Here is a 10,453-nt window from a genome sequence, read left to right as displayed (position 1 = left end):
ATTCTCTCTGTATTAATGACAAGTGAGGAAACAGCCTTGACCTTCATCTGAAGAAATATGAATGCATACAAATGCATTAAAAGAGTTAATTTGTTTTATGGTCAAATTTAGGACAGATTTTGAAGTTTTGTCTTCAATATTGAAAGGTAAAGATCTGAAGGGTTCGAGTCTTTTCCTTATATATCTTGGTAGTTTGCCCTACATTTTCTGGATTTAAACACTTCTAGAAGGTTTTAAAAGCTTGGATCCAAAAATCTGTTTCTATAAATGGAAGTTCTTTTCTGATGCATGGATGGTTTCATCATTCCCATTCCCTTCGCCTGACACTTTCTATAGTGGTCCTTGCACTTTCATCCAAGCATGAAGTTGCAGCAATAAAGGAAAATCTGCAAGCCCCAAAAGTATATAAGTAGAAGTGTTTTCTTTTATGCCAACAGGAACTCAAATTGCAGCTGTGTAGTTTTATTTAACAGCAAATTCCACTGAGCTTAATGAGAATTTCTCTGTAGTTATGCAAAGACATACATAATGTAAAACAATTTAATTAAATCTGAAGCAATAAACCATGATCTATCTATAAACCACAGTTGCTAGATTCATGCTTCATGCCAAAGAAATAAATCACCTAATGGCTTAATGTGATTGTAACCTCAGATGTGATCCTGTATTTTCAATATTGTAGCAAACTAACCAGAAATGGGAACCAGCTTCAAACTGTAATTTCAAGTCATTTTTTTTAAAGTAACAGCAGAAACTTAAAAAGAAGCAAATCAGGTGCTGTGCTTGTGGCTGATGCATGGTAATAAGAGACTATCAATGTTCTATAGGGCGGTATGCAAGGTAAATCAGGAAGAAGGGCTCTGATTCACACTGCATAATCACATTCTTCTCCCCTCAGTTGTTTGTTGGGGGGGGGGCTGGAATCTAGCTGATAAGCATTGGTAGGTTGGTCTCCCCATCTGCCTTTTTACTGGGAACAGTTCAGGACTATTTTTATCTGCCTCATGTATGGTATGGAACAAAATAATGGGTACATTATGAAGACACAGACTTTTTTTTTTAAAGTAACAGAGCAGAAACTTAAGAAGTTCTAAGTACTCTCATTAGCTAGAACAGTGGTTCTTAATCTTTTTGAACAAATCTCCCCCTTGAGCCAATGAGGAAGTTGTCATCGCCCCCCTCCCCCAACATAACCTCTCAATCACAACATAGGAAATAATTCTTCAATTTATGCAAACCCTTTTTTTGTTTTCTTTAAAATTGTCATCAGGACATAGGATGCAAATAATTTATTTCCAGTCTTTTTCCCATATCTCAACTGTGTGAAAAATTTTGGTGTCACCCGTCACTTTATTCCCAAACTTCATGATACATGTATTTCATTATTATCTTATTTATTCAAGACACTTAAATGTAATGACCACTGAAAACAAAACACTGGGAGCCGCAAAACCCTTTTGACATCTAAAATGAAGATAACACTGCATATATCCTTTTTTACCTTTATTATATATATATCTTCAGTGTTATCTTCATTTTAGATATCAAAAGTGTCTCTCTCCCCCCCCCTCTCTTCCTCTTTCTGCCCTTGGTCTGCCAGTCCTCTTCCTCCACTCAGTGTGTGTGTGTGTGTGTGTGTGTGAGAGAGAGAGAGAGAGAGAGAAAGAGAGAGAGAGAGAGAGGCACTTGCTCTTCCTCTCTCTCTCTTTCCTCTCTCTCTCTTTTTCTCTTTCCCTTCTCCCTCTCTCTTTCTCTCTTTCCTCTCCCTCTCTCCCCCCTTCTTTCTCCAGGTGAGGAGAGAGAGAGAGAAGGAAAGGCAGAAAGTGCCGAAGGGGCAGGGAGGGGGGCAGGAGGCAACAGAAGACTCCCTGTCGCAGCTGGAGGCACCCAGCTCCACTGCCTGCCGGGCCTGCGGGGAGGCCCTGGCTCACGGTCACATTGGCAGGTCGTCCCACCTGCTGCTGGTGTCCCTGGGCTCAATTCGGGGCCACGGGGCATCTGCAGAATGTCCCGCCCATCGGCTGCATCACCAAACCTCCCCTCACACCACCGGCGTCCCCGGGCTTAAGTCGCGGGGCATCCACTGAACGCACCCCCGTCAGCTGCATCGCCAAACCTTCTTCCGCACCACCGGCGTCCTCGGTCGGAACCGGAGCAATGATACGCCTCCCGCCACGACCAACACTGGAGCCTCCCGTTGTGCTGGAGGAGCTGGGGCCACACTGCACCGTGCGGCGCTCCCAGCAATCCATGACCCACCAGCATTGCCCTGGGAGCGATGCCCCCGCCAGCCGCCGCCCCAGCCAAGACTGCCATCCGGGGGGCAGCAGGAGAAGGGGAGGAGGAAGAGAGCAAGGAAGTCGGCACTGGGCCCCAGGAGGCACTCCCGCAGGTCCGGCCGGGGCTCTTCTGCTGCTGGTTGGAAAATGCCTCCCCCCTCCCTTTCTCTCCCCCCATCTTCTGCTCACCTCACATTCTTCACCAACAAAGCAGCCGGGACTCCAGCGTGCCTTCCTGACCAGCTGGGCCAACAGTCCCATGGCTAGGGATTGCAGAGGTTGCTCTCCCTCAGGGCCACAGCTTGCGGGAAGCTAAGGCTCTGGCAGGCTGTTCCCAGCGGGGATCCCGGGGCTTCCCCGCACAGTTCCCCAGCCATGTGCACCTCGGACGGGGCCAGCCAGGGAAAGGGACTTCCTGGCTGCGCTTCTCCCAGGGGGCGGGGCACCTTGGCGCAGGGCCAATCAGCAGCCCTGCGAGGGGGCAAATCCGAGAGAGAGAGAGAGAGAGAGAGAGGGAGAGAGAGGAGCACAAGTGCCTTTCTCTGTCTCTGTCTCTCTCTGCAAATGGTGGAGGAGGCTCAGAGCTGCAGGGGAAGGCTCAAAAGTGTCCCCAAAATATCTCACTCCATCACCCCCATATCGCCCCCTTTTTGTTCCTTCGCCCCCGCGTCACCCCTTTTCATTCCATCACCCCCCTGAAAACGAAATCGCCCCCTGGGGAGCAATATCGCCCAGGTTAAGAACCACTGAGCTAGAAGAGCCAAGTAGAAGCAGTGAAGTAGGGCTAGGTGTGGGTAAGAAGGGACCTTAATCCTTTGGATTTAATGTAATATCTTTTTATCACCTTGAGATCAGAAATTGAATTCTAATTCTGCATTTTCAGTCACATTGATAGAATTAGCTGTCACTGTCCTAGTTATCTTAGAATGTATGATTATTATGATATATTTATCTGTACTTCTACCAGTACTGACCATTGGACTACAGGTTCTTGATTTTCCAGGACTAAGTTGCACTTTCCTTCTGTATTTCTATGTCCTACTTAGCTAAAAAATGTTCTAAGCAAGCATAGATACTCTGACTTCCTGAAGTGTTGCATGTCTCTTTAATTAAACTGTGTAGCAATGGTTACAGTTTAGGTATTTAACTTGGACTATCCCCATTTGACCATGAAGCTCACTAGATGACCTTTGGCCACCCAGTGCACTATACCTGTTGTAATTGTAGTTGTGGTCTGTAGTTCAGACACCAGAATACACATTCCCACTGTTTCATTGATACAATTCATTCAATATTCCCTTGAGTGAAAATGACCCTTGAGTTACATAGAGTCAGATTACCTTTTTGCATCTCTTTCTTGAAGGCAGGAAAACAAGAAAAATTCTAGGAGATATCTGTAAAGAATAGATATGGCCATATATAAAAAATGAATTGCAAAATGAATAGATGAAGAATGAGTGGATTGAGTGGAAAATGATTAATTGTCATTGGATGGTGTTGATGAGATTCTGAAAGACAGAAGACGTTTAAAAGACAATATATAAATTGATATATGAATCTGTGGAAAGGATGGCTTGCATGAACAGAATGGGAAGGAGCATTTACTAAATTTATTTAAATTTACTTTTATTTACTGCTCTTAATTTTCTCTTGTCACTATTTCTTAGTCTTTTTCTGCTCTTTAACTAATTCTGCTTATGTTGAAATATAGGGTTAGTTCAGATAAATCAAGTTTGTGTTGTTAGATGGACCCCTGAGAGAAGAAGCTAATCGTAAGAGGGAAAAAATAAGGTCAGGAAATGATGTTCTAGATCAGGGGTGTCAAACTCAATTTCATTGAGGGCCGCATCAGCATTGTGGTTGTCCTTGGGGGGCTGGGTGGGTGTGGCCAGGATGGGTGCAGCCTACTGGGTGGGTGTGGATGGAGTGGGTGTGGCCTATTGGGTGGGCATGGCCAGCTCTACATCATTTGTATCAAGGGTGCCTGTGGGGGCCTGGGCAGGATTGGGACAGATCTGAGGGTCTCTGGCAGAAGGGGGTGGGACCAGGGCAAGTGCCAAGGCATGGTCCACTGGAGGAGCCACACTGTTCCTCTCAGGCCATGCAGGAGGGGGCTGGATGGTGGTATAGGCTGCCCAGAGCCCTGGGAAGCAAATGCCCAGCCTGGCCCTCGAGCACCTGCAGTACCAAGCCCAGCCCCACTTCCCCAAGGGGGCACGCAGCTACACTTACCTCCTCCTCAAGGCTGCTGCAGCTGTGCTTGCTCTCCTTAGCCAGATTGCTCATGATGGGTACGAGGGCAAAGTCAGAGGGAGGCCCATTTCCTCTCCATGGGAGGGCCAAGGCAGCGGGGGCCGTTCCCTCACTGTTTCCAGGATGGCTTCGCAGGCCACATGAAACCACTTCGCGGGCCGCATCCAGCCCCTGGGCCTTGTGTTTGATATGTCTGTTCTAGATCTCTAGATAGATCCTTCTACTTTTTTTTTTCAAATCAAAAAGTTGCCCATAAAATATGATACGTAATGTACAGGAACATCAGATTTCGTTTATTTCCCTGCTTAAAGTAGAATAAATATTTAATATTTATACATCCACAGTACTTAAAAATAAGACTGGGCAGAAAAAGCACACATACATGGCTGGTATTCATTCTCTTCTATGTCTAATCTGATTGCTCAGGGGAGTTGTTGCCATAGCCACTTCCACATCCCTCTGTGATTGCACTGCCTTTTAATTTAAAGGGCAAGTTGCAAACAAACCTGAGATTTCATTCGGATTTAGGCCTGAAGTATTCTGGTTGATTTCAGCACAATGCAGTAGTGTGATTCAGGGTCTCTTAGCAGTTTGTGAGGCATAAGAAAGTTTGATTCAATTTTATAAGAAATCTATCTAATAGGAATAGTAGGTAAAGTCCTACACTGTGTGATCAGACTTCTGTTCCCCTTCTGCACTCCCCTGCCTTCAAGCCCAGAAATCGCTGACTTCCAGAGAGATTCATTTATTTGCTACCTGCCAGGTTTTATATGCCCCATTTCTTGATGCCTTGAATTTTGTGAAGCTCTATTCCAAAGCGCTGCTGTTCTTGAAAGTCCTGGATATGCTTTATATTTGCTGCAGAGCCTCAGTTGAAAATGGATGCTGCTGGAAATAGCTCTGCCTTTACTTCTGTCTACAAAGGAACCAGAAGTTTCTCAACAACACAAACTGGATTTCTGTAGTTTTATATTGATAAGTAATAAAATGTCTTTGGTACTCCTTGAGCTTAAGCAGCACTTTTTTTGGCATAGAACGCCCAGAATGGAGTTCCGGCACCTTTTTTGGATGGAATCTTGTAGGGTAGGCAAGGCGGGTTATATGACATGTATGAGTTCCATCACTTTTTTTTTTTTTTTTTACAAAAAAAGCACTGAGCTTAAGTGTTGGCTTGCAGATGTTTCATGACCTGATTACAATAGGCAGCATAATCAGTGCTAGTGAGCGCAAGTTTACTTCCCGTTTCTATCAGTAGCTTGTCCTGCCAGTGTTGATGGGGGTGTGGTTTTCTCCTGGGTAGTTCCTTGATTAGGGTATTGTTTTCTGCTTCATTGCCTCAGGGATTAACAACAGCAAACAGTCAGTGAACTTAATCATAATAAAATGTATAATTAGAATAATAAATAATGATATACACTATAACTTGATCCAAAATAAAAAAAGAAGAGGACAATGAAAAGGAATGTTTTTCTCTGCATTGCTACCGTATGCTGGAGCTGGCTCATTTTCAAACACAAACTTTTCAAACACTTCTTTGGCTTAGTTGCCATACCTAATTGGTTCTGGCTCTGTTCAGTTTTCTAGAAGCTATCCTGCTGAAAGACAGAATCCAGAGTCCCTTCATATAATTTCTTTTCTACATTGTATTGGGTTGGAAAAAATATTATCAGCTCTAATCCAATGCATTTCTTGGCCAGAAAAACTCTCACTAATATTTAGTGAGATAAGGAGAATAAAACTCTTTACTCTGCAGCAATTATTAAATGCTATTCAGAGATGTGCTCTTCTCCTGCTCTTCTTATATTCTCCTAGGTCTAAAATAAAGCTGTACTTCTACTTGTCTTAAAAAGTTCAATCCACATCTCAGGAAACGTTTGTGCTTTGAGTGTGCTTCAAAATGTAGCTTTACAACTGATATCTTTAGCAATGATTTGGAAGTGGAATATTCGAGGTCAATCTCTTAGGTTATAGCCTAGGTACAGTATGTTGTAATGAAGCATATGCATGCAGTGTGATGGATTGAGACTTTGCTAATTCTCTCTCTCTCTCTCTCTCTCTCTCTCTCTCTCTCTCTCTCTCTCTCTCTCTCTCTCTCTCTCTCTGTGTGTGTGTGTGTGTGTGTGTGTGTGTGTGTTTGTGTGTATTGAGAAAGTATTCAGACTCCTTCACTTTTTCTCATTAATCTACATTCAGTAGCCCATTATGACAAAGTGAAAACAGAAGTTTAGAAATGTCTGTAACTTTATTAAAAAGAAACTGAATTATCACTGTTGAAAGAAAAATCTTCAGGTCCAGTCCAAGCCAAGAATACACAAAACGGAGACTGCTTAAGAAAGAAGGTTCAGTTTACTGAGTTGCCAGAAACTTCAGTGACAGAGCATGTTTCTGGGGTAGCTGACAAAATGGAGCTGGGAGTGAGTGGATTTTTATACCTTTTTGAGGGTTTGTGTTTGGAGTTGTTCCTGTTTGAGGTTGTTCCTGTTCCTGTGTCATGTACTTTGACCTGAGCTTTTGGTATTCTAATGGTGGTCGGTTAGTCCTATTATGACCTAAAGGTTATGTTCAGTTCTTGGGAGTCTTTTTTCTAATCCCATCAGCTCAAATCTTCTCTGGGGCTGTGGCTAAAGGCATTTTGCTTATGAATAGGTGGCCCGGTCTTTCTGAATAGGATTTATCAAATCTGCATTTCTACAGAGCTGGCCTGTCCAATTTCTACTTAGAGGAAAGGGAGAAGTTTATGCCTTTAAAGATTTTCTCCATTATTCCTTTGAGAAAATATAATATTCTGCCTTTTTTAATATCCCCCAAAATATTTCCTTCTCTGGGAGGGTGGGTGGGTGCTGACTTCCAACATCACATTGACATAAGTATTCAGACCCTTTGCAACAACACTTGAAATTTAGCTCAGGTGCCTCCCGTTTCTCTTGTTGCTGATATGATTGGAGTCGACCTGTGGTAAATTAAATTGATTGGACATGATTTGGAAAGGCACACACCTCTATAGAAGGCCTCACTGCTGACAATACATACTGTAGCAGAACAAAAACCATGAGGTCAAAGGAACTGCCTGCAGAGCTCAAAGACAGGATTGTTGCAAGACACAGATCTGGGGAAGGCTACAATAAAATTTCTGCTGCACTGAAGGTTCTGAGAGCATGATGGCCTCCATAATTCTCAATGGAAGAAGTTTGTCACAACCAGGACTCTTCCAAGAGCTGGTCACCTGGTCAAACTGAACAATTGGGGGAGAAGAGCCTTGGTAAGAGAAGTGACCAAGAACCCAATGGCCACTCTGATTGAGCTCTAAAGATCCTGTATGGAGATGGGGCAGAGTTCCAAAATGACAACCATCACTGCAGCCCTCTACCGATCTGGGCCAGATGGAAGCCTCTCCTCAGTGCAAAACACATGGAAGCCTGCATAGAGTTTACAAAAAAGAACCTAGAGTGGCCCAGCCAGAGTCCTGACTTGAACCCTATTGAACATCTCTGGAGGGACTTGAAAATGGATGTCCACCGATGGTCGCCATCCAACCTTACTGAGCTTGAGAGAATTTGCAAAGAAGAATGGCAGAAAATCCCCCAATCCAGGTATGCAAACTTGTCACATCATACCCCAAAAGACTTGAGGCTATAATTGCTGCCAAAGGTGTTTCAACAAAGTACTGAGTGAAGGGTCTGAATATTTATGCATATATATAATGGGGACACGATGGCTCAGCAGCTAAAGATGCTGAGCTTGTCAGCTGGAGCTGACAGCCTGGGTTTGAAACCCAAGCTCCATGCAATGGGGTGAGTTTCCATTTCTTACCCCAACTCCTGTCTACCTAGCAGTCTGAAAGCATGCAAATGCAAGTAGATTAATAGGTACCACTTCAGTGGGAGAATAACAGTGCTCTGTGCACTTTCGGGTGTACAGCCATGCTGGCCATATGACCATGGCAACTGAAAGGAAATGTAGATGAGCACTCGCCATAGAGTCAGACAACTCCACTTCAGTATATAAGTAGTTGGTAAGATCAAAATATAACAAATGGAAAACATCTACGTAGAGTTGCATGGTGAGTAGCAATCATAGAAACTGAATAAATCTGCATAAGTTACTGGGAATCAGGCAGCATATACATTTAATATATTTTTATTATTAAATAAATAACAACATAGCATTTTTTCAAGGTTAAAAAAATCCATTGGCTTTTTTCTTTATTTATTTGAAGATCATTTCATCAATTGGAAGCAGTACCATATAATTCAAACTCAGAGGACAACATACATAGAAACTACATTCTACAATATGTTAAACCTCATATGGTTTGCTTAGTTTTGGCTTATTCTATTGTGTAAAGAAGCTAAATGTGGCCTATTTAAGCAGTCATGATTAAAATATAGCAGTGCAATGTGTAAACCTAGTAATTGCTGGGCTTATACATCATCTTAAGACATAATCTTTTCAACACAATTGCTTGACAAAATCAAAGTGTTTGATTTATGCATCTCTAATTCTAAAGCAATTTGTGGTGGTGGTTGTTTTTTAAAAAAAGCCAAGCCACAATGGCTAGGTTTCCATATTATTCTAAATCAAAACTGAACAGAAACAATTATAGCATTTGCCTTTCTGAAGGTTGAAAAAGAAATGTCAAATAATATGTTTCCAATTATTGGCCAGGGGAATACTTGAGTCTTTTCAAAATTCCACACTATGAGATAGTCCAGTGGGAGAGTACTCCATTTATACAATAATCATGTTCTGTAAAGGAATTCTTAAATTCTTTTTTGTCTTGATGGAAGAGACTGCACAGACTTGAAATCCTTGCTAGCAATAATTGGGTATCGTGGCATTTTCATTCTTCTGTAATGCGAAATAATTAAGTGGGAGCTCTCAATTTGCATATCCTGTGCAAATAGTGTTATGTTGGATTTGAAGTTTTAAAATATGTATAATTATCAAAGCCACTCCAAAATACTTATTTCAAGCAAGAACTCTGATTTATTTGTAAAAATTGCCTGATCAGTGAGATGGGCAGCATGTAAATTTAATAAATAAATAAATAAAAATAAAGCATATGGCTGATCAATTCACCATTTAGTTTTGCAGAATGAGCTGATCTGTGCACTGCAGCAGTTTTTATTGTATGGTATTATATAATATTTATTGTACAATATTTACTGTACATTTCCTAAGTGGTTTCTCTCTAGTGCCATCTTCTGGATTCCTATGGCAGTAACCTACCTTGTAGAAATAATTGAGCTATTCTCACCAGAAATGCATCAAAATTTTTATCTTAAAAATATTTACCCTATAATTAGAATGACCTAAATGTCCACTTTTGGAAGAATAAAATGATGGGTGTATAAAGTCTCTATCATCCTAGAAATTAAAATCATTTTATTTATAATATAATCTTCCAGTCAATACTATCTGCAACATTATTTGACCTGCTGTCTTCAACCAACCTAAGAATACTAATTATAAAATGACAAATTTGTTTGGGATAATTAGAATTAAATTAGCTTCATTTCATTTTAAATGTTCATTTACATCCTTAAAAGATTATGTTGTAATTATGAAAAATCATTTATACTTTCTCTTTCAAATATAAACGCAAGTTTGTCTTCAGCATTTTAAACTATCATCACTTTTCCATTCAATCTCTGACCTGCTTAACTTCTTAATTTAAAAAATTCCCTGAAATGTTATTAAACAATACATTAAGGACACTATATACTTGCTGCACAGGTTTAATGTTGTGGGTATTTTGTGGCACTTGCTGGATATGTGTGCATTTTACTACTGTACACTAGCGTTTGGAAGTAAAAATGAAAATTAATTTATTTAAGCTATTAACAACTGTGTACACAGAGGATCTTCCTTGTTAATAAATTACCGATGCTTTGAGGTACTATGGCTTATTATCTCTGTCT

The sequence above is a fragment of the Crotalus tigris genome, unplaced genomic scaffold, assembly GCF_016545835.1.
Source record: "Crotalus tigris isolate CLP2741 ecotype Arizona unplaced genomic scaffold, ASM1654583v1 scf7180000017952.28453644438:3035480, whole genome shotgun sequence".
NCBI lineage: Eukaryota > Metazoa > Chordata > Lepidosauria > Squamata > Viperidae > Crotalus > Crotalus tigris.
The sequence above is the reverse complement of the archived record's forward strand: the minus strand, read 5'-3'. Positions refer to the sequence as shown.